The sequence below is a fragment of the Carassius gibelio genome, chromosome A2, assembly GCF_023724105.1.
Source record: "Carassius gibelio isolate Cgi1373 ecotype wild population from Czech Republic chromosome A2, carGib1.2-hapl.c, whole genome shotgun sequence".
Lineage (NCBI taxonomy): Eukaryota > Metazoa > Chordata > Actinopteri > Cypriniformes > Cyprinidae > Carassius > Carassius gibelio.
The window spans coordinates 19,392,338-19,413,957 of NC_068372.1; the positions used below are offsets into that span (position 1 = coordinate 19,392,338).

At 39.0% G+C, this 21,620-nt stretch overlaps 1 long non-coding RNA gene across 3 annotated transcripts; it reads right to left on the bottom strand.

Moving 5' to 3' along the window:
• Positions 1-15,847: 15,847 nt before the first annotated feature.
• LOC128023531 (uncharacterized) lies at positions 15,848-20,827 on the bottom strand. Of its 3 annotated transcripts, XR_008186026.1 has the most exons (4): positions 20,723-20,827; positions 20,422-20,593; positions 18,422-18,593; positions 17,863-18,034 (listed from the first exon to the last, which is right to left on the bottom strand). It is a non-coding gene; the product is annotated as an uncharacterized LOC128023531 (long non-coding RNA). The 3 variants fall into 3 exon arrangements; XR_008186027.1 differs by lacking the exons at positions 17,863-18,034; positions 20,723-20,827 and adding an exon at positions 15,848-15,914 and having other exon boundaries at positions 20,422-20,645; XR_008186025.1 differs by lacking the exon at positions 20,723-20,827 and having other exon boundaries at positions 20,422-20,645.
• Between the last annotated feature and the right edge of the window lie 793 nt (positions 20,828-21,620).

A 21,620-nucleotide genomic window follows, 5' to 3' on the forward strand; every position in this document is an offset into this window, starting at 1 on the left:
TGAGTTACTTGTTGAACGTGTTAAGACACTAGACAGTATAGTAGGATGTGGGATTTACCGCCTGTAAATATACAGTATGATAGTTTGTTAGAACAATACCTTTGAATAATGTTTTGTTTAATGTTTTGTTCACTTGAAAATTAATTATTTATTATGATGGTTACTTTTATAAATTAATTTACTCGTTTTTATTCATGTTTCCCTTTGTTGTCAGTACATAAAATATAATTATCACAATAATTCATGCATTTATTCACTGACTGAAAATTGATGAATGCAAACCGCCTGCATTTGTCTCGTGTGTATTCTTGCATTGTTATGTCATATGACAACTGTTAAATATAATTTTGCTTGTTTTACTAAAATATCTGTTTTTCGGTAAGAAAATATATAATATAATTAAGTATTGGTCAGCATTTATCATTATTATTGTGGATAAGGGTTGGGTTGGGATAGCTTGCAATTCATTCAGGGGTAATCTTAAAGTTTAAGTAGTTAATACTTACTTTTTCTATAAAATCAACAGTCTTCTTCAAAGATGAGAACTTCGAGCAGCTGCCTGACATCTCCTTTGTGTAGACATTGCAAACTTTGCAAAGGCTACTAGGTAGGGTTGTCGAACTACTGATGATATGATGTGTTAGTGCACCGGTTGCTTGTTGTTGCTTGTTGTTGTTGCACATTACAGCATGAGAATATATACACAGAAAAAAAACAGTTACAAGGTTAAATGTGATATGATGCATCATAATTATTACATAATTATTATCCTGAAGGATGTAACTAGAGTGAAATTCAGCAAGAAAAAAAAAACGGAAAACAATGGAGATTTAAGGCACTTTTGCTTCTGGATAAAACAATTTGCACATAAAATAAAGAAATTAGCATATTCAAGAGATGACGATTTGTGTTTATTTGGGAAATAAAACAATGACATATTTAAAGGCAAATATGTGGTCACATTAGCAGGGTTACAAATAAGTTCAAGAACGTATAAATTGCTTTTAAATTGTTGCGTATGTTATTACGTCATAGGTTACATGATAATGTCAACATGGTGGATGATGTCCTGATTGCATTCAGGCTATAGAGTACTTACTCTTTAAGCACTTGTTAAGTGAGTTCTTCTTGAAATTATGTACATACTCAGAGTATAAAGTTTCGGAATGCTGTCATGGTCTTTAGGAGTGAATCATTCACTCAACCGTTTGTTCAGAACACTTAATCATTTAGGAATGGCACTACTGTGTGTTGCTCACAAATGCAATGATTGATTCTTCTTTGACTTCGTTTCTAAATATTTTTGTTGGTGGGTTAAAAATAGACAAGGTAAATGGCAATGTTGTGGCTTTTTTTTCTTCTCAAACTGTTGAATAGTAATTGGAATCAAATAAAAAATATTTAATGGACTCCCTTTCTGTGATTTCCTTTAAGATCTGCTGCAATGAAGACACCCATTGTGGGCTTGTTTGTCACACAGATCATTGTGCTTTCAATTAACTTGTGGCTAGGCACATTTTCACTGACATATGGCAAAGCTGTGCATGATCAACATGAGATGGCTTGGCACAGAATATAATGAGAGGTCCCTTCTCACCAGAATCAGGACACAGTAAAAGTACATGTATTTTTACTTTCTGGCATTTTAAGGCCCTAAGTGCCCAGGCTAGTATCAGGAGAAGATAAATTATCTGGACACTGTGCATCTAAGTCGAGACTTTTGCACCATTGGGCTTGGATGGATAGCACCAACTTGCTATAATAGATCTTATTACAAATACTGGACTAGAAAAGTCTTAAAATGGATTCTGGGAAAATCAATAAAGTTCAGATACTGCATCCAAAAATAGACAAGTACACTTTTTTTTCTCCCTCTGTGTAGGTGTCCGGAAATGTAGGACCAGAAATTTATTACATTTAAAAATATGTAGCTTTTGCTAAAAAGCATTCATAACGATATTTCTGGGTTAATCAAAATTGTTTTCCCCAGAGAATGTGACACATGGAGAACCTCATTAATAAATTAATCTTGAGGAGACTGTGATCATAGCTGGGGTCATAGGGGGACACTCTTTCAATTATATTTTTACTTGACTTATGCAAATAACATCTCCTTGTGCCCTTTGGCCATTGTACTACTAAAAATATAAGCAACACTGAAAGCATCAGTGGGTGTTGGGTCAATGGCACCTGCTGTTCTCTTGTTAATTGACGGGAAAGTAGCTCCAGTGGTGACCAGATTCAGCAATATGTTTATCCTGGCATGGATTGAGATGTAGAAAGAGTGTTTTCCACGCTGACTTTAGCTCAGCTAATCAGATTGTCGAAGAAAAACATATTTAACGTCCATTAGGACACATTAAGATACAATAACGGCCTGTGGCTTTATATTAACTTGTGGTATTTTTGCCATTTCAAACTGTTTCAGCAGATCCGTCTCTATTTCCCTTTGACTTTTGTGGATTTTCTTGTATGGCATTTGCTAGCTTTGTGTGGATTTGTTTCCATGGTATCAGGAAGCTCATGTGGAATTGTCTAAATGGTGTTCTGCAGCTTTATGCTGCCTTGTGGCACTGCCATTTGATCGGTTCATGTGAATATGTTTCCATGACATCTGGATTCTTTCTCTTCAGATCTATATTTTCCTTGTTGGTAATAGATGCTGAGAACCTAATGAGTTATTTCTAGACATGACCACGTTTATTTCATACATTTATTTCCATATTTATTTTTTAAATGTTTATTTCTACTCATTTCGATGTCTTCACTATGCAGGAGTGTGTATATTTCATGCCAGTTGTGGGTATGGACATAATTGGATGTACACTAATTAGACCTGTCAAACAACAATATAAATTTAGCAATTCCTCTAATAGTGTAATTGTACAAAATTTTACAAAGTAAAGTTGAATATTTCATATGGTACAGGCTTTCAAAAAACATAATATTTAGGCATTAATGATTCAAAATATCAACCTAGGTTCATCTACCTGCCTCCACCTACATTTTTTTGAAGCCCAAATAATGTACCTATACATACAGGGGTGGATTTTGTGATTTGGGGGCCCCAGGCAAAATATAGGAATGGGCCCCTCTACATTTGCACACATTAAGATCAGCCATGAGATTCTCAATGTTTATCATTATCTCAATGTTTAATGAGATACTGCAGACAAATACAAAACTGGAATTCAAACAACGCTGGGATGAAGATACTGTCCAAGGGAAGTGATGAGTCCGGAAGGTGGTGGTGAGCTGGCAGCAGGAGAGGGTGGCACAGGAACTGCGGGGAAGTGAGCCGAAGGTAAAACGTGTTGCTTGATGGTGGTTGCGAAGAGTGGACGGGGTTCCGGGGGAAGACACAGACATCCAAATGCAGAACACCCAAAATCAAGGCACGGTTAACAAACATGAAACAACGCTCTCACAAACACAAGACGTTAGACAAGCCATTATATAGGGATGAGTAATGAGTGACAGCTGCTGCTGATGACAATTAACAGAGACGTCCACAAGCTAATCACAAGCTAACCCCCCCCCCCCCCCACCACCACAAGAACTACCCAGGAGGGCCTACCTGCTGATTGTAATCATCAATAAGGGAGTGATCCAGTATGACCCTAGCAGGTACCAACTCCTCTCCTCCGGACCATAACCTTCCCAGTCCACCAGGTACTGGAATCCTCGCCCCCTCCGTCTCGAGTACAGAATATAATTAACCGAATAGGTCGGTTCCCCATCTACGAGACGCGGCGATGAGGGAACCAGAGTAGACGGATTAATACGTGAATAAAACTCGGGTATAATATTGGACACATGAAAGGCGTTTGAGGGGGACTGTCACCGGACTAAAGATCTTGGTGATACTAAACGGGCCAATAAATTTGGGAGCTAATTTGTTAAAGAAGGAACGCAGAGGAATGTTGTTGGTAGAAAGCAACACTTTTTGACCCACGATGTAAACGGCAGGCTTTGACCGGTGGCGATCGGCCTTGGCCTTAGTACGCTCCCTCACCCGGAGAAGAGTCTCGCGGGCTCTGGTCCAGGTGAAGTGGCACCTCTGGACAAACGCATGAGTGGAGGGGACCGCGACTTCAGATTCCAAACTAGGAAAAACTGGTGGCTGGTAACCTATGCACTGAAACGGAGAAAGGCCCATGGCTGACACTGGTAACAAATAGAGAGTTGTTGGCTCCAGGAAGAAGGATTATTGGAGACCAAACATTGCAACGTCCTCTCCAAATCTTGGTTGGCTCGCTCAGACTGCCCATTACTCTGGGGATGATAACCCGAAGACAGGCTAACCGATGCTCCTAACAACTTACAAAATTATTCCCAAAATTTGGATATAAATTGGGTTCCCCTATCAGAAATTACGTCTAACGGGAGGCCATGTAGCCGAAAGATGTGATCTAAGACAGTGACTGCTGTCTCCTTGGCTGTTGGTAATTTGGGTAAGGGGAAAAAATGTGCCGTCTTCGAGAACCGGTCCACTGTGGTCAAAATGACCGTCATGCCTTTAGAGGGCGGGAGGGTGGTAACAAACTCTAGTGTGATGTGGGACCAGGGTCTCGAAGGGATAGACAGCGGTTGAAGGAGCCCATCAGGAGGCCCATTAGATGACTCACCACCGGCGCAAACTGAGCAAGCCAAAACAAAATTGTGGACGTCACGAGCCATAAGTGGCCACCAGAATCGTTGTTTAACTAACCCATTGGTTCGGCTTATCCCTGGATGACAAGCAACGTTAGAGCAGTGACCCCACTGAATGACTTCGGACCGTAACTCCTCCGGCACAAATAAACGATTCGGTGGGCAACCGGGCGGAGGTGTTACCCCTTCTAAGGCCGTCTTGACCTTCGACTCGACCTCCCATATGAGTGCTGAGACGACAATTTTATTGGGTAAAATACACTCGGGAGTCACCGGGCGGGCAGAGGGATCAAAAAGACGTGACAAAGAATCGGGTTTGACATTTTTGGAACACGGACGGTATGAAAGAGTAAAATCAAAACAACCGAAAAAAAAGTGCCCACCGAGCCTGCATGGAATTGAGTCTTTTGGCAGTTCTAATATATTCTAAATTCTTATGGTCAGTCCAAACAATGAAAGGTACCCCTGAACCTTACAACCAGTGACACCACTCCTATAAAGCTAATTTGAAGGCCAACAATTCTCTGTTACCAATGTCATAATTGTGTTCAGCAGGAGATAACCGATGGGGGAAAAATGCACATGGATGCATCTTATCGTCCAAGACAGCATGTTGGGACAGCACTGCTCCTGCCCCCACCTCTGATGCGTCAACCTCCACCACGAACTGCCATGTGGGATCAGGGGCCATAAGGATGGGAGCCGAAACAAAGCGGCTCTTGAGGTTGGTGAATGCAGTCTCGGCTGCGTCCGACTACCTGAACGGAGTACTGGGGGAGGTCAAGGCCATCAGAGGCGAGGTGGCTGAAATTGCGAATGAAACGCCGATAGAAATTGGCGAACCCCAGAAACCGAAGTAGGGCCTTACGGGAATCTGGAGATGGCCAATCTATCACAGCCTTAACTTTTTCAGAGTCCATACGTATTCCCTCGGACGAGACAATATACCCTAGGAAGGGAACTGACTGTGCATGGAATACGCATTTCTCCACCTTGAAAAAAAGCCCATTCTCAAGTAATCTCTGGAGCACTCGTCTGTCGTGTTCCTGGAGAGATGAAGAAAAATCAGTATGTCATCCAGGTAAACATATATAAACTGATCTACCATGTTTCTCAACATGTCATTAACGAGTACTTGGAAAACCCCTGGCGAGTTGGAGAGCCCGAACGGCATCATCAAGTATTCATAGTGCCCTCTAGGGGTGTTAAAGGCGGTTTTCCATTCATCCTCCTTCCTGATGTGGATAAATTATAAACGTTGCGTAAATCCAATTTTGTGAATACGGATGCTCCCTGTAACCTCTCGAAAGCTGAAGACATCAACGGCAAAGGATAGGTGTTCTTTATCGTGATGTTGTTCAGCTCTCGGTAGTCAATACAAGGTCACAGAGAACCATCCTTCTTACCCACAAAAAAGAATCCCGCCCCCGCTGGAGAAGAGGAAGGGCGGATGAACCTCGATGCCAAGGAATCAGAAATGTATTTCTCCATGGCCTCCCTCTCCGGAATAGAAAGAGAGTATAGTTTGCCTTTAGGCGGAGACTTACCTGGCACTAAGTCTATCGACAGTCATAGGGACGATGCAGAGGAAGAGAAGCAGCACAGGACTTACTGAACACCTCCTTCAGGTCCAAGCACTCTGCAGGCACACTTGATAACACCATGTTCTCTTTCTGAAAGACAGAAACAGGCACCACAGGACAAGCAGATACCAAACAAGACTCATGACAACTTTAACTCCACAATGTGACGGTGTTGGAACCCCAATCCACTCTTGGATTATGTTTGATAAACCAGGGGTGACCTAAAACAATAGTAAAAGGATATGGTTTCGCTGTGGTTGCCTGAGGTGAGCAGAGTGATGGGTTCAGTATAGTGGGTGACGTGTGGCCGTTCCTGGCCGTTGAGTGCGGTGACATGGATGGGCTGAGACACAGGAAGGACAGGAATGTTCAAGTGACGTGAAATGATAGAGTCAATGAAATTACCTTCAGCTCAAGAGTCCAGAAGGGCGTGACAGTCGTGAGTGTGATTCTCCCACCGCAGTTTCACTGGAAGGAGAGTCAATGATGTTGTTGAGGACTTCCCGGCGGAGATCCCACCCGATAGTAGCCTCATCTTTACTACAGGGCTGGCTCTTTTAACCGGGCAGGAATAGATGGAGTGCTCCGAGCCACCGCAGTATAAACACAGTCCTTGGGACATCCGCTGCTCTCTCTCCCTCCGGGACAGCCGAGCTCTACCCACCTGCATGGGTTCGTAGTCGTCGACGGGACAGACCGTGTGCTCTCGACTCGAGCGGCCCCTTTCCGGAGAGAAGGGATGGCGTGTAGGACTGACGTGTCTGCCCAGGCAGTTAATCCGGGCATCTACTCGAAGGGCGGCTTCCCTGTCGGCCGCGGCTCAATCGAAGACCCGTTTCATCTCGTCGGAGAGGGTGTGGAACGAGGATGTTTATTCTCCCAAACCGCTATACCCCATAAGGCGGCTCAGCCAGACAGTAAGGTAAGTGTAAATGCAACCTTGGACTCCTCTGTCGCGAAGGTGCGGGGCTGTAATGCAAAGTGCATGGAACACTTGTTAAGCAAAGTCTTGCAAAAGTTTGGCTCATCACCGGAATAACTCTCTGGCACCGGAAGTCGCGGCTCTGGCCGGAAGTTGCCCTGGGAGGTCTCTCGAGCGAAGGGCGGCGCAGGCGGTGCGATGGGCGCATTGGGAGAGGTGAGTTGATGAATCTGCTGGGTGAGATCGGACACCTGTGTCACCAGCGCTTGGATCGCGCGTCCAATGTTTACGATGCTCTCCTGCTGCTGATCCATGCGGTTGACATTGTGATGAATAAAGTTTGATAGTGAAGTGGTGCTCGCTGCTTCCATGATGGTGAGAGCATTCTGTGACGACTGGGTGAAGGAGGAGCTGGAAGCAAGTGCGAGTTTGCATAATATTTTTACTGGAAGATGATTAAAATATATACACTCATATTTAAGTCTAAAGAAAATATTTTATTACTTTTTACTTGGTTACACCGCATGACATTATTTTGAATTAATTACATTTAAACTTTAGTTGAAAATGGTGTATTTTAAGTACATTAAAAAAAAACTATATATCTGGGACAGCCTTGCTTGTTATTGACCCACAAGTAAAATAATCAAAAACTAGCACTAAGTTCTAAAGAGAGCAAGTACTTGAGGGAAGCATTTGACTAGTTATTAAAGGGCGTCCACGGGTTTTCATGCTTCGAAAATAGTCAGTTAACTTGTTTCTATTATGTACCATGTTAAAAGCAATTCAATAATAAATGCATTAAATATTTATCAAACTTCAAAGCGAAAAGGGTGATGATAGAGGAAAGCCCTCTTATACTGCGATGTGCCATCAAATTTTTGCATTTTTAAAGCCCAACATAAAACATGAATCTCTGCCGGGCAGATTTGTTATTCAGAGTAAACCTTAAGGAAATCAGCTTCAGGATCCTGTGTGTAGTGCTAGAGGGGAAATGACTAAATCTTTAATAGAAACTCTGTGACATCAAAGCCAGAAAGTTGTGTAACGTATGGGCCAACCAGCAACTAGCATAATGGCGTGTGCTTAAATGGGACTTCCTTGCTCACACCTCCACAGAGGTTTGAACTGAGGGCAAAATATTCCCTTATTAGTTGGGCGGCTGGAGATCTAAGCACTTAGTCTTTCATTTCAGCATCCTAATAGCTTAGACTCCTGTAGACTTGCTCCTAAACTATTCACAGTATTTCTTTGTTGGTTGTTGTTGTTGCGGTGCCAGTGACATCCCCGCTGCGGTCGCCCACCTTGCCCTCCAAATGAGATCCCATTTACAAGCTCTCTCAGAGCTCCGGAAACACCAGCCTAGGACTATTTCAGCAGAAATATATGTCAGTAATCCTAGTGCAAGTCACAACTTGGTCAGCATTGTTAAAGCAACAGTTTTGCTATCATTACCGGAGAATGCTGTGACAGATTTGCATTCATTATTCAATGAACAAGACTCACATTTCACTTCCTTCCCATTCATTTCTTATTCTCTTCCTGCTGTGTCATTGAATTAAAACAGATCCTATTTGATAAAAACAGGAAACTATTATTTGATATTATATTTGAATTTGGTTCTACAGTAGGTGAAGTATGTTCTTTATTCACTAAAAAGAACTGACTCATAAGAACCAGTTCTTTCAGTAATCAGGCTACACCATTTGCACTGTATGTTTTTGTATAACTAAGAACTGATTCATAAGATCCAATTGTTTTGTGAATCGGGCTGTGCCAATCGTGCTGTTTTTGATTCACTAAAAATAACTGTCTCACACAGGTGTTTTAGGAAATGGGCTTATTCAATGAACAAAAGTTGCATGATGCTTTCTTCCTATCCCTTTATTATTCTCTTCCTGCTGTGTCATTAAGTTAAAACAGATCATCTTTGATCATTCAACAACAAAATTGTCTCAAAATTATAATTTGCTCCTTGCTATATACCTATGTAGCAGTGCCCAACATGGCACGGTACAGTTTCTTAATGACAACTAGCAGACTGTTATGGAGCATTAACGCTGCAGGACCAGCCCACTGGTGCCAAGGTGGCATAGGGGGGATAAGTGGTGTGACTTTAGTGTCACAGCAGTGCTGGATGGCCTCTGAGATCTAGAACAGGAGACAGGAGGAGTCACACTTCCCTCCAGATTTTCACACCTTTATTTCCTCACCTGTAATGGACACCCCCAAAAAGAGGAAATGGACAGGAAGTGCTGAGCACATTGCAGTGGTCTTTATTATGGCTTCTGTTAGTGGTTGTGTCAATTGTCAAACCTAGGCAAGATTTTTGGTCTAGAGGTATGAAAGGTGAGAGCAAATGTTACTAAAATTATTAAAAACTCCTTCCATCTGGTTAGTGAGGGGAACTGATACAGATTTCCTGTTTTGATTTGATTCTGAGTCATAAGTATTTCAATTCAGTTTAGTTCAGCAGGGGTTTATTTAAGTGAATTTGAATCGCACTCCATTGGTTGAGTTTTATCTTTATGATTCACTAAGAAGAACCAGCCCACAGGAGTCATTTGTTTCAAGAATTTATTGATTTTTTTTTTTCATTTTGTTACTGATTCACTGAAAGAACCATCCCAAAAGAGTGTAGGATATCAGAGCGAATCACACAATTTAAGATTCAATCAGAACAGTGTTGAAACACAAAGAGGCCCAAGATAACCATGTGGATGGCCATAAATCAGAAACAGCTTGTAACATTGAAAAAAAAAAAGAACTCTTAATGATAATTCCAACTCAGGAAAGAGATTGTCAGTTTTGGAGCAAGCAGCCCAGGATTAATGGTCGAAGAGACAACACATCATGATCACAGAGTAAAACTGTGAGGAAATCATGAGTTAAGAATACCTTGGATTTGTTTTCCTCCACCCAGGAGAGAGACCAGGCTATTTCTAAACCTTTTGACCTTTTGTTCCACACAGAACACATTCTCATACTCACAGAACAGCACAGAAACTGTCTTTAACATATACTGTATATGCATCAAAATGACGCTAAAAGGACTTATGAACAAATATCATTCCATTGCATTACTCCACATCATGTATGTAACCCACAAATTTGACTAACATGTTTTAATTACTCATAGTGTATGTCCTTTTGAATAGTTTTTAAATTCATATTCATGTGTCAGGTATTGAAAAGTCCTGCTTGAAAAGTTTCTATCAGTCAGTTCTTTGTAAAATGATTCTTGTAAAGGTAATACGATTTTTGTTATAGAAAGCATTGTGTAATTTATACTCTGCAAGAGTGGAAAAATTCGGACTAATAAGAAAACAGAGATTTATGTATTGGAAAGATAAATGTAGTAACACCCCGTGTTAAGACAATATCTAAATGGTTTTTGCCTTTCTGCTGCTGCTTTTGCTTTTAAGCTTTGTGTTCGTTGAAAGTTTTTTTTTAGTGCGCTCTGGCTTGCATGCCAGCTGCTCCTCTACCCTCATGAGGAGATAAGCCATGTAGTCTTGCAAAGCCTTGTCTCTGAGTTCGACCTCATCTGTGCCCACCACCAAAACTCCAACCGGCCTACAACTCTGCACTATTCTTCAGAAAACACCCAATGATTGGCTCCCAAGATACCACTTCAGTGCTACTAGACTTCCAGCAAATAAACAACCTCGGGAAACCCCCTTTTTGCAAAGATGCGAAAACAAAGGGAATCCCTAACACAGGACACTCAAGTAAACCTCAAGACTCCATCTGAACTGATGCATTTAATATAAAGTTTAATAGCCTCATCTAGAAACTCAATTTAATGGTTGATTAAATGATTGATGGTTGTCTAAGTAATTGCATATGTTGCGATAGACTGGGGATTTCACATTTCCACTCTCTTAAACTCATTATTTTTTTCATTTTCTCTCTTTCTGCAACTTGTGTGAGTGTGTGTTAGATTAGTTTATGTCTTAGATTTACACAGTAAATAGATAACACAGTTATCTATTGATAACACAGTTAGGCATACAATCCAATAGCAGACACATCACTTTTCACTTGCTTCACAGCAAATTAAGTCAAACCAGTAGAGTGTGGGAAAGTTTTACAAATCTGCAAACAAAAATGCTGTCATGTGTAAAGGCCGCCATATATTCATGCAAAGTACTTTTTGGGGAATGTACGTCTGGATTACATGCATAGAACATACTTTTAGAAGTTATTACTTATTCAAAAGTTGTACCAACTTTGAGAGTGTGTGATTTTGGACACTGTTTTTGATTCACACACAAAAGAAAACACCTCATTTGTTTCAAAAACTGGGCTGCAGTGGTATGTTTTTGATTAACTAAAATGAACAAGCACATAAAAGTCATTTGTTTTGAAAATCAGGCTACACTGGTCATGCTACACTCACCTAAAGGATTATTAGGAACACCATACTAATACTGTGTTTGACCCGCTTTTGGCTTTAGAACTGCCTTAATTATACATGGCATTGATTCAACAAGGTGCTGAAAGCATTCTTTAGAAATGTTGGCCCATATTGATAGGATAGCATCTTGCAGTTGATGGAGATTTGTGGGATGCACATCCAGGGCACGAAGCTCCCGTTCCACCACATCCCAAAGATGCTTTATTGGGTTGAGATCTGGTGACTGTGGGGGCCATTTTAGTACAGTGAACTCATTATCATGTTCAAGAAACCAATTTGAAATGATTCAAACTTTGTGACATGGTGCATTATCCTCCTGGAAGTAGCCATCAGAGGATGGGTACATGGTGGTCATAAAGGGATGGACATGGTCAGAAACAATGCTCAGGTCGGCCGTGGCTTAATTGGATTTACACAGCCATATCACAGGTATGTGCATTTATGTATTGATGGCATAGCTAGCTAGCAAACTGTAGGCTGTAGAAACTACTGTAACAGTAATGATGGTAACGGTAATGCTCAGTGGTTCCAGTGCATCATCAATACATGATTTCAGTCCTGCCCCAAAAATCCTGAAGACAAAAATGGTGATAAACTGTTTAACTGTCAAAATCCACAATGCATCAACAATAGTTCACAGTCTTTACATTTCAGCAATTCATTTCTAACATTTTAGAAACAGTTCTCTGAATTGCCTTTACGTGGAATTTAATTATTTAATGTGCATAGAAGTTATGTACGCTACTGTTCAAAAGTTTTGGGTCTATAAGATTTGATATTTTTGAAAGACAAAAGAATGCCAAGCAAGGCTGCATTTATTTAAATTAAGAAATTATTATTCATTTAAATTACATTTAAATCATTGTGAATTGCTGTGAACAATGTAAAATAACCAAAAACGAATAATTTGAAACAGAAATCTTTCATAACATTATATATGTGTTTATTGTCGTAGTTGTAATATGTCATTGCTAAATGATTAGTACTCATTTCTTAAAAATAAAAATAAAAATTAAGAAAGAAAAAGGAAAATCGTAATAACCCCAAACATTTTGACCTCTTGTGTATGTATACAGTACAAAGAACCGTTATAGAACACATGCACAACATTAAATTCAATTTACTGTTTGCTATTTTTGATTGTTAATGCATCACTTTAGGTTTATCGAAATGTTCGGTAACTAGTCTTAAATAACTATTTGATAATGTAATAATAATGATTTCTAATGGACACAATTTAAGTAAAATCTCATTCAGGTCTTAATTTTGGTGTAACACCTATAATTTTCACAATCCAGTTAATTGCAGATGGAAAATTCCTATCTTGCATTTTTCGGAAATGCAAATGTTCTTCTCCCAAACTGACCACTTTTAGAGAAGAAATGTTCAGGGCTTTTGAGTTTAGTCCTCAAGACAATTAAAATAGCTGAAATTCCTGTTCATTCTTCAGTCTTAGTCTGAGTAAGGCAAAGGTTGTTTGAGAGCCGACTCTCAAAGCAAGTGAAGTATTTGCTTTTCAGGCAACGGCTAAAAAAACTGAATACTTTTGAAAGGTTACTTTTTATCATCGAAGCTGTTTTTGCATTATTCTACAGATGAGATGCAACACAAATCAAGGCCGCAGATTGTCCAAGGCTAGCTCTGTACAGATGGCTTTCACATTGTGAGCTCTATGATTAAAATTTGAATACCTGTTCTTGGCGGGCAGACTACAACAGACGCTGGCCTTTGAGATTTTCATGGTCAGTCTGATGGAGACATGACTCTGCAAGCAGACTTAGCTGAAAAATTCTTCCTCGCTGATTGTGCCGAAGCCCCACATTTCTGCCAGATAAATTACATATACAATTCAGACTGTCATTGTAAGAATTAGATTACACAAACTAATAATTTGTTTGTTTGAGGGATGAGACGGCACATCTGTTGCATAGCCTACGTTATGAAAGTGTATTGTATTTCAAAGGTTATACATACAGTAATTAAATTTTTGTGCGTCACATGTTGTTGTCTGCATCTGCTTTAAATAAGTAGTTTGTGTTTCTCAAGTGTTTGTTCCATCATCACAAGACTTGCTCTGCTACAAACACTTGTGATCTGTTTTCTCTTTGAAAGCAATTTAACAGCCTCTTTTTGGGCTAAAAAAAAAACAGATTTGTCAAAAGCTATTCATTTTAAATGTACTCAATGTCATGCTGTGTTAGTGACTCACTGTGTGTAACGTCACAGGAATGGGCATACTTTTTTTATTAGTGTTCTAAATGTTTGTTATAATGATTATAGAACCTTGTTTTAATTATTGAATTATTTAATTGGTTTCATGCTGAGATGATGGCATTTATAAATGAATATTCAAATATTCTATATCTTCTAAATGAATATTCAAACTCTAAATCTACAAATTTGATATTCAAAGTTTTTGTTTTATAAGAATATTTGTGTACAAGACTATCTTAGGTTAAGAACAAGTTAAACTCAGCATTTGTGACGATGTTGATAAACAAAAATTTTACTACATTTGCCACTCATTAATCATTTTTTCAGAGTTTTAAAGTAACTTAGATTTTCAAGTCAGTTATTTTTACATTATGTGACAAATGCTGTTGACTGAGCTTAACTTTGAACCCTATATCCATTATCCTTATGAGTGAATACAGAATACATGATGCAGTTCTGAAATGAATACGATAATTGAAGTTATGGTAACCATTGCAAGACTGCCAACAATTTAACCTGTTTGGTGGAGTTGTTTTGCACAAAATAATATGAGTGTATGGAAATTTTGTTTTTACATAGATGCAGTTTGTATAATGTGGCCCATAAATTACTAAATGTTGTGTGTGTGTGTGTGTGTGTGGTGTTAGCATGGCCTTCTATAGATTGTCTTTTAGGAACAATATCCTTTACATACTGATTTTTCTTGTAACAAAAATTGACTTTCAGAATTTTTTTTAAATTATTATTATTAAGTTGGCTTGAGAAAGCCAACTTACTGAAATCCGTCTTAAACTTATTATTATTATTCTTCCTTTTCTGAGACTAAAACTTCTGACTCTAACTCCTCCTAGAGCTTTAACTCTACAGACTCCAAACTCGGCCCAGCTCTTCAGACTGATCTCCCCGGGTGTGCTATATCTTTTCTAACTGATCGGACTTACGGTTTTCATAAAAATGAAGATTAAAAATCATAAAAACTCCCATAGACTTACATTGAAAAGCCTCTGCTCATCTGAACATTCCGTCAAACTCCAACTGTCAAAAATTCAAATCTAAACACACTGAAGCCCATTAAACTCATAGTCTATGTACTATGTACATATTCTATGTACTATTACTAACCCATTCAAACTCATTCAAACTCATCTATCATATCATATCTATCTATCTATCTATCTATCTATCTATCTATCTATAATCTGACTGTTTCTAATCTATCTATCTATCTATCTATCTATCTATCTATCTATCTATCTATCTATCTATCTATAATCTGACTGTTTCTAATCTATCTATCTATCTAACTACAATCTATCTGTTTCTAATCTATCTATCTATCTATCTATCTATCTATCTATCTATCTATCTATCTAAAAAATCTATCTATCTACAATTTGACTGTTTCTAATCTATCTATCTATCTATCTATCTATCTATCTATCTATCTATCTATCTATCTATAATCTGACTGTTTCTAATCTATCTATCTATCTATCTATCTATCTATCTATCTAACTACAATCTATCTGTTTCTAATCTATCTATCTATCTATCTATCTATCTATCTATCTATCTATCTATCTATCTATCTATCTATCTATCTATCTATCTATCTATCTATCTAAAAAATCTATCTATCTACAATCTATCTGTTTCTAATCTATCTATCTATCTATCTATCTATCTATCTATCTATCTATCTATCTATCTATCTATCTATCTTATCTATCTATCTATCTATCTATCTATCTATCTATCTATCTATCTATAATCTGACTGTTTTTAATCTATCTATCTATCTATCTATCTTCATAGCAACACTCTAGCAGCTATCCAAACTAACGTAGAAACCACCCAGGGTATCCTAGCAACCTCATTACAAAACCCTAGCAACCGCATAGCAACACCCTAGCAACTATCCCAGATACCATAGCAACCGCATAGCAACACCTTAGCAACCACTCAGGGTACCCTAGCAACCGCATAGCAACACCCTAGCAACCTTCCCAGAAACCCTAGCAACCGCATAGCAACACCTTAGTAACCACTCAGGGTACCCTAGCAACCGCATAGCAACACCCTAGCAACCATCCCAGATACCCTAGCAACCGCATAGCAACACCTTAGCAACCACTCAGGGTACCCTAGCAACCGCATAGCAACACCCTAACAACCATCCCAGGTACCCTAGCAACCGCATAGCAACACCTTAGCAACCACTCAGGGTACCCTAGCAACCGCATAGCAACACCCTAGCAACCATCCCAGGTACCCTAGCAACCGCATAGCAACACCTTAGCAACCACTCAGAGTACCCTAGCAACCGCATAGCAACACCCTAGCAACCATCCCAGATACCCTAGCAACCGCATAGCAACATCCTAGAAACCACTCAGGGTACCTTAGCAACCGCATAGCAACACCTTAGCAACCACTAAGTGTTCCGTAGCAACCGCATAGCAACACCTTAGCAACCACTCAGGGTACCCTAGCAACCGCATAGCAACACCCTAGCAACCATCCCAGATACCCTAGCAACCGCATAGCAACACCTTAGCAACCTCTCCGGGTACCCTAGCAACCGCATAGCAACACCTTAGCAACCACTCCGGGTACCCTAGCAACTGCATAGCAATTATCAAACTTTTTAACTTAACTTAAAATTAAATTTTAAACTCTTTAAACTGGCCAGGCTTTCTCAAGCCAACTTAAAGTTTGTCTTGACGAACTTTTTTATCTAGTTATTATTCTTCTTTTTCTGAGACTAAAATTTCTGACTGCTACTCCTCCTAGAGCTTTAACTCTACAGACTCCAAACTCGGCCCAGCTCTTCAGACTGATCTCGCCGGGTGTGCTATATCTTTTCTAACTGATTGGACTTACGGTTTTCATAAAAATGAAGATTAAAAATCATAAAAACTCCCATAGACTTACATTGAAAAGCCTCTGCTCATCTGAACATTCCGTCAAACTCCAACTGTCAAAAATTCAAATCTAAACACACTGAAGCCCATTAGACTCAATCAGACTTACTATGTACTATTACTAACCCATTCAAACCAATTCAAACTCATCTATCTATATATCCATCTATATAATCTGACTATATCTATCTATCTATCTATCTATCTATCTATCTATCTATCTATCTATCTATCTATCTATCTATCTATCTATCTATATTAAAACTAATCTATCTATCTATCTATCTATCTATCTATCTATCTATCTATCTATCTATCTATCTATTTTCAAACTCATCTATCTATATTAAAACTCATCTAGCTATATTAAAACTTATCTATCTATCTATCTATCTATCTATCTATCTATCTATCTATCTATCTATCTATCTATCTATCTATCTATCTAATCTATCTATCTATCTATCTAATACTTCTAATCTATCTATCTATCTATCTATCTATCTATCTATCTATCTATCTATCTATCTATCTATCTATCTATCTATCTTCTGACTGTTTCTATCTATCTATCTATCTTCTGACTGTTTCTATCTATCTATCTATAATCTGACTTTCTTATCTATCTATCTATCTATCTATCTATCTATCTATCTATCTATCTATCTATCTATCTATCTATCTATCTATCTATCTATCTATCTATCTTCTGACTGTTTGTATCCATCCATCTATCTATCTATCTATCTATCTATCTATCTATCTATCTATCTATCTATCTATCTATCTATCTATAATCTGACTGTTTCTTATCTATCTATCTATCTATCTATCTATCTATCTATCTATCTATCTAAAATCTGACTGTTTATATCTATCTATCTATCTATATATCTATCTATCTATCTTCTGACTGTATCTATCTATCTATCTATCTATCTATCTATCTATCTATCTATCTATCTATCTATCTATAATCTGACTTTCTTATCTATCTATCTATCTATCTATCTATAATCTGACTGTTTCTTATCTATCTATCTATCTATCTATCTATCTATCTATCTATCTATCTATCTAATACTTCTAATCTATCTATCTATCTATCTATCTTCATAGCAACACTCTAGCAACTATCCAAACCAACCTAGAAACCACACAGGGTATCCTAGCAACCTCATACCATAAACTTAGCAACCACCCCGGGTACCCTAGCAACCGCATAGCAACACCTTAGCAACCACTCAGGGTACACTAGCAACCGCATAGCAACACCCTAGCAACCATCCCAGATACCCTAGCAACCGCATAGCAACACCTTAGCAACCACTCAGGGTACCCTAGCAACCGCATAGCAACACCCTAGCAACCATCCCAGGTACCCTAGCAACCGCATAGCAACACCTTAGCAACCACTCAGGGTACCCTAGCAACCGCATAGCAACACCCTAGCAACCATCCCGGATACCCTAGCAACCGCATAGCAACACCTTAGCAACCACTCAGGGTACCCTAGCAACCGCATAGCAACACCCTAGCAACCATCCCAGGTACCCTAGCAACCGCATAGCAATACCTTAGCAACCACTCAGGGTACCCTAGCAACCGCATAGCAACACCCTAGCAACCATCCCAGGTACCCTAGCAACCACATAGCAACACCCTAGCAACCATCCCAGATACCATAGCAACCGCATAGCAACACCTTAGCAACCACTCAGGGTACCCTAGCAACCGCATAGCAACACCCTAGCAACCATCCCAGATACCCTAGCAACCGCATAGCAACACCTTAGCAACCACTCAGGGTACCCTAGCAACCGCATAGCAACACCCTAGCAACCATCCCAGATACCCTAGCAACCGCATAGCAACACCTTAGCAACCACTCAGGGTACCCTAGCAACCGCATAGCAACACCCTAGCAACCATTCCAGGTACCCTAGCAACCGCATAGCAACACCTTAGCAACCACTCAGGGTACCCTAGCAACCACATAGCAACACCCTAGCAACCATCCCAGATACCATAGCAACCGCATAGCAACACCTTAGCAACCACTCAGGGTACCCTAGCAACCGCATAGCAACACCTTAGCAACCACTCCTGGGGACCCTAGATCTATCTATCTATCTTCTGACTGTGTCTATCTATCTATCTATCTATCTATCTATCTATCTATCTATCTATCTTATCTATCTCAGACTGAAAACCATCAAACTTAAAACTTTTTAAACTTCTTAAACTTTTCAAACTTTTCAATCTTTTCAAACTTTTCAAACTTTTTCAGACTTTCTGGTCAGGCTTTCTCAAGCCAACTTAAAGTTTGTCTTGACGAACTTTTTTATCTAGTTATTATTCTTCCTTTTCTGAGACTAAAACTTCTGACTCTAACTCCTCCTAGAGCTTTAACTCTACAGACTCCAAACTCGGCCCAGCTCTTCAGACTGATCTCCCCGGGTGTGCTATATCTTTTCTAACTGATCGGACTTACGGTTTTCATAAAAATGAAGATTAAAAATCATAAAAACTCCCATAGACTTACATTGAAAAGCCTCTCATCAACTGAACATTCCGTCAAACTCCAACTGTCAAAAATTCAAATCTAAACACACTGAAGCCCATTAAACTCATAGTCTATGTACTATGTACATATTGTATGTACTATTACTAACCCATTCAAACTCATTCAAACTCATCTATCATGTCATATATATTTATCTATCTATCTATCTATCTATCTATCTATCTATCTATCTATCTATCTATCTATCTAGCTAGCTAGCTAGCTAGCTATTTCTAATCTATCTATCTATCTATCTATCTATCTATAATCTGTCTGTTTCTAATCTATCTATCTATCTATAATCTGTCTGTTTCTAAACTATCTATCTATCTATCTATCTATCTATCTATCTATCTATCTATCTATAATCTGTCTGTTTCTAATCTATCTATCTATCTATCTATCTATAATCTGTCTGTTTCTAATCTATCTATCTATCTATCTATAATATGTCTGTTTCTAAACTATCTATCTATCTATAATCTGTCTGTTTCTAATCTATCTATGTTTCTAATCTATCTATCTATCTATCTATCTATCTATCTATCTATCTATCTATCTATCTATCTATCTATCTATCTATAATCTGACTGTTTCTAATCTATCTATCTATCTATCTATCTATCTATCTATAATCTGTCTGTTTCTAATCTATCTATCTATCTATCTATCTATCTATCTATCTATCTATCTATCTATCTATCTATCTATCTATCTATCTATCTATCTATAATCTGTCTGTTTCTAATCTATCTATCTATCTATCTATCTATCTATAATCTGTCTGTTTCTAAACTATCTATCTATCTATCTATCTATCTATCTATCTATCTATCTATCTATCTATCTATCTATCTATCATCTGTCTGTTTCTAATCTATCTATCTATCTATCTATCTATCTATCTATCTATCTATCTATCTATCTATCTATCTATAATCTGTCTGTTTCTAATCTATCTATCTATCTATAATCTGACTGTTTCTAATCTATCTATCTATCTATCTATCTATCTATCTATCTATCTATCTATCTATCTATCTATCTATCTATCTATCTATCTTCATAGCAACACTCTAGCAACTATCCAAACCAACCTAGAAACCACCCAGGGTATCCTAGTAACCACATAGCAACACCTTAGCAACCACTCGGGGTACCCTAGCAACCGCATAGCAACACCCTAGCAACCATCCCAGATACCCTAGCAACCGCATAGCAACACCTTAGCAACCACTCGGGGTACCCTAGCAACCGCATAGCAACACCCTAGCAACCATCCCAGATACCCTAGCAACCGCATAGCAACACCTTAGCAACCACTCGGGGTACCCTAGCAACCGCATAGCAACACCCTAGCAACCATCCCACATACCCTAGCAACCGCATAGCAACACCTTAGCAACAACTCAGGGTACCCTAGCAACCGCATAGCAACACCTTAGCAACAACTCAGGGTACCCTAGCAACCGCATAGCAACACCCTAGCAACCATCCCAGATACCCTAGCAACCGCATAGCAACACCTTAGCAACCACTCAGGGTACCCTAGCAACCGCATAGCAACACCCTAGCAACCATCCCAGGTACCCTAGCAACCGCATAGCAACACCCTAGCAACCACTCCGGGTACCCTAGCAACCGCATAGCAACACCTTAGCAACCACTCCGGGTACCCTAGCAACTGCATAGCAATTATCAAACTTTTTAACTTAACTTAAAATTTAATTTTAAACTCTTTAAACTGGCCAGGCTTTCTCAAGCCAACTTAAAGTTTGTCTTGACGAACTTTTTTATCTAGTTATTATTATTATTGCATTTTGATCGAATGTTTTTACTCTTGCAGAGCTCCAGTTTTTCTATCTCTGCTGCACATAAGAGACATCTGTACTGAACAGATGACTGCTTAGTGAATAGTCTGATCGATCCCTCATAGCTTTGCAAGAGTGCTAACTTGGAGGCTGTGCTCATACAAGTGATGTTGAAATGCATTTGATGATGTGTCAAAATGCACTGAAATGTGCACTTCATAAAAATGTATCCCTGTGAGTGCCTAGGGAAGGGCCTCATGATCCATTTGATCCTCCTTCATTTAAAATTCCTCCTTCATTCCTCCTTCATTTGAAGCTGGAATGGACACATAGCAGCTTAACTCATATGTATATATAGGAATAGTTCACACAAAAATTTACTCACCATCAGGCCATCCAAGTTTGTTTCTTCACCAGAACAGATTTGTAGAAATTTGGCATTAGAGCATTTGCTAACCAATGGATCATCTGCAGTGAAGCAAAGCAAAAAGCTGTGTTTTTAAGAAATAAATCCATCAGGACATTTT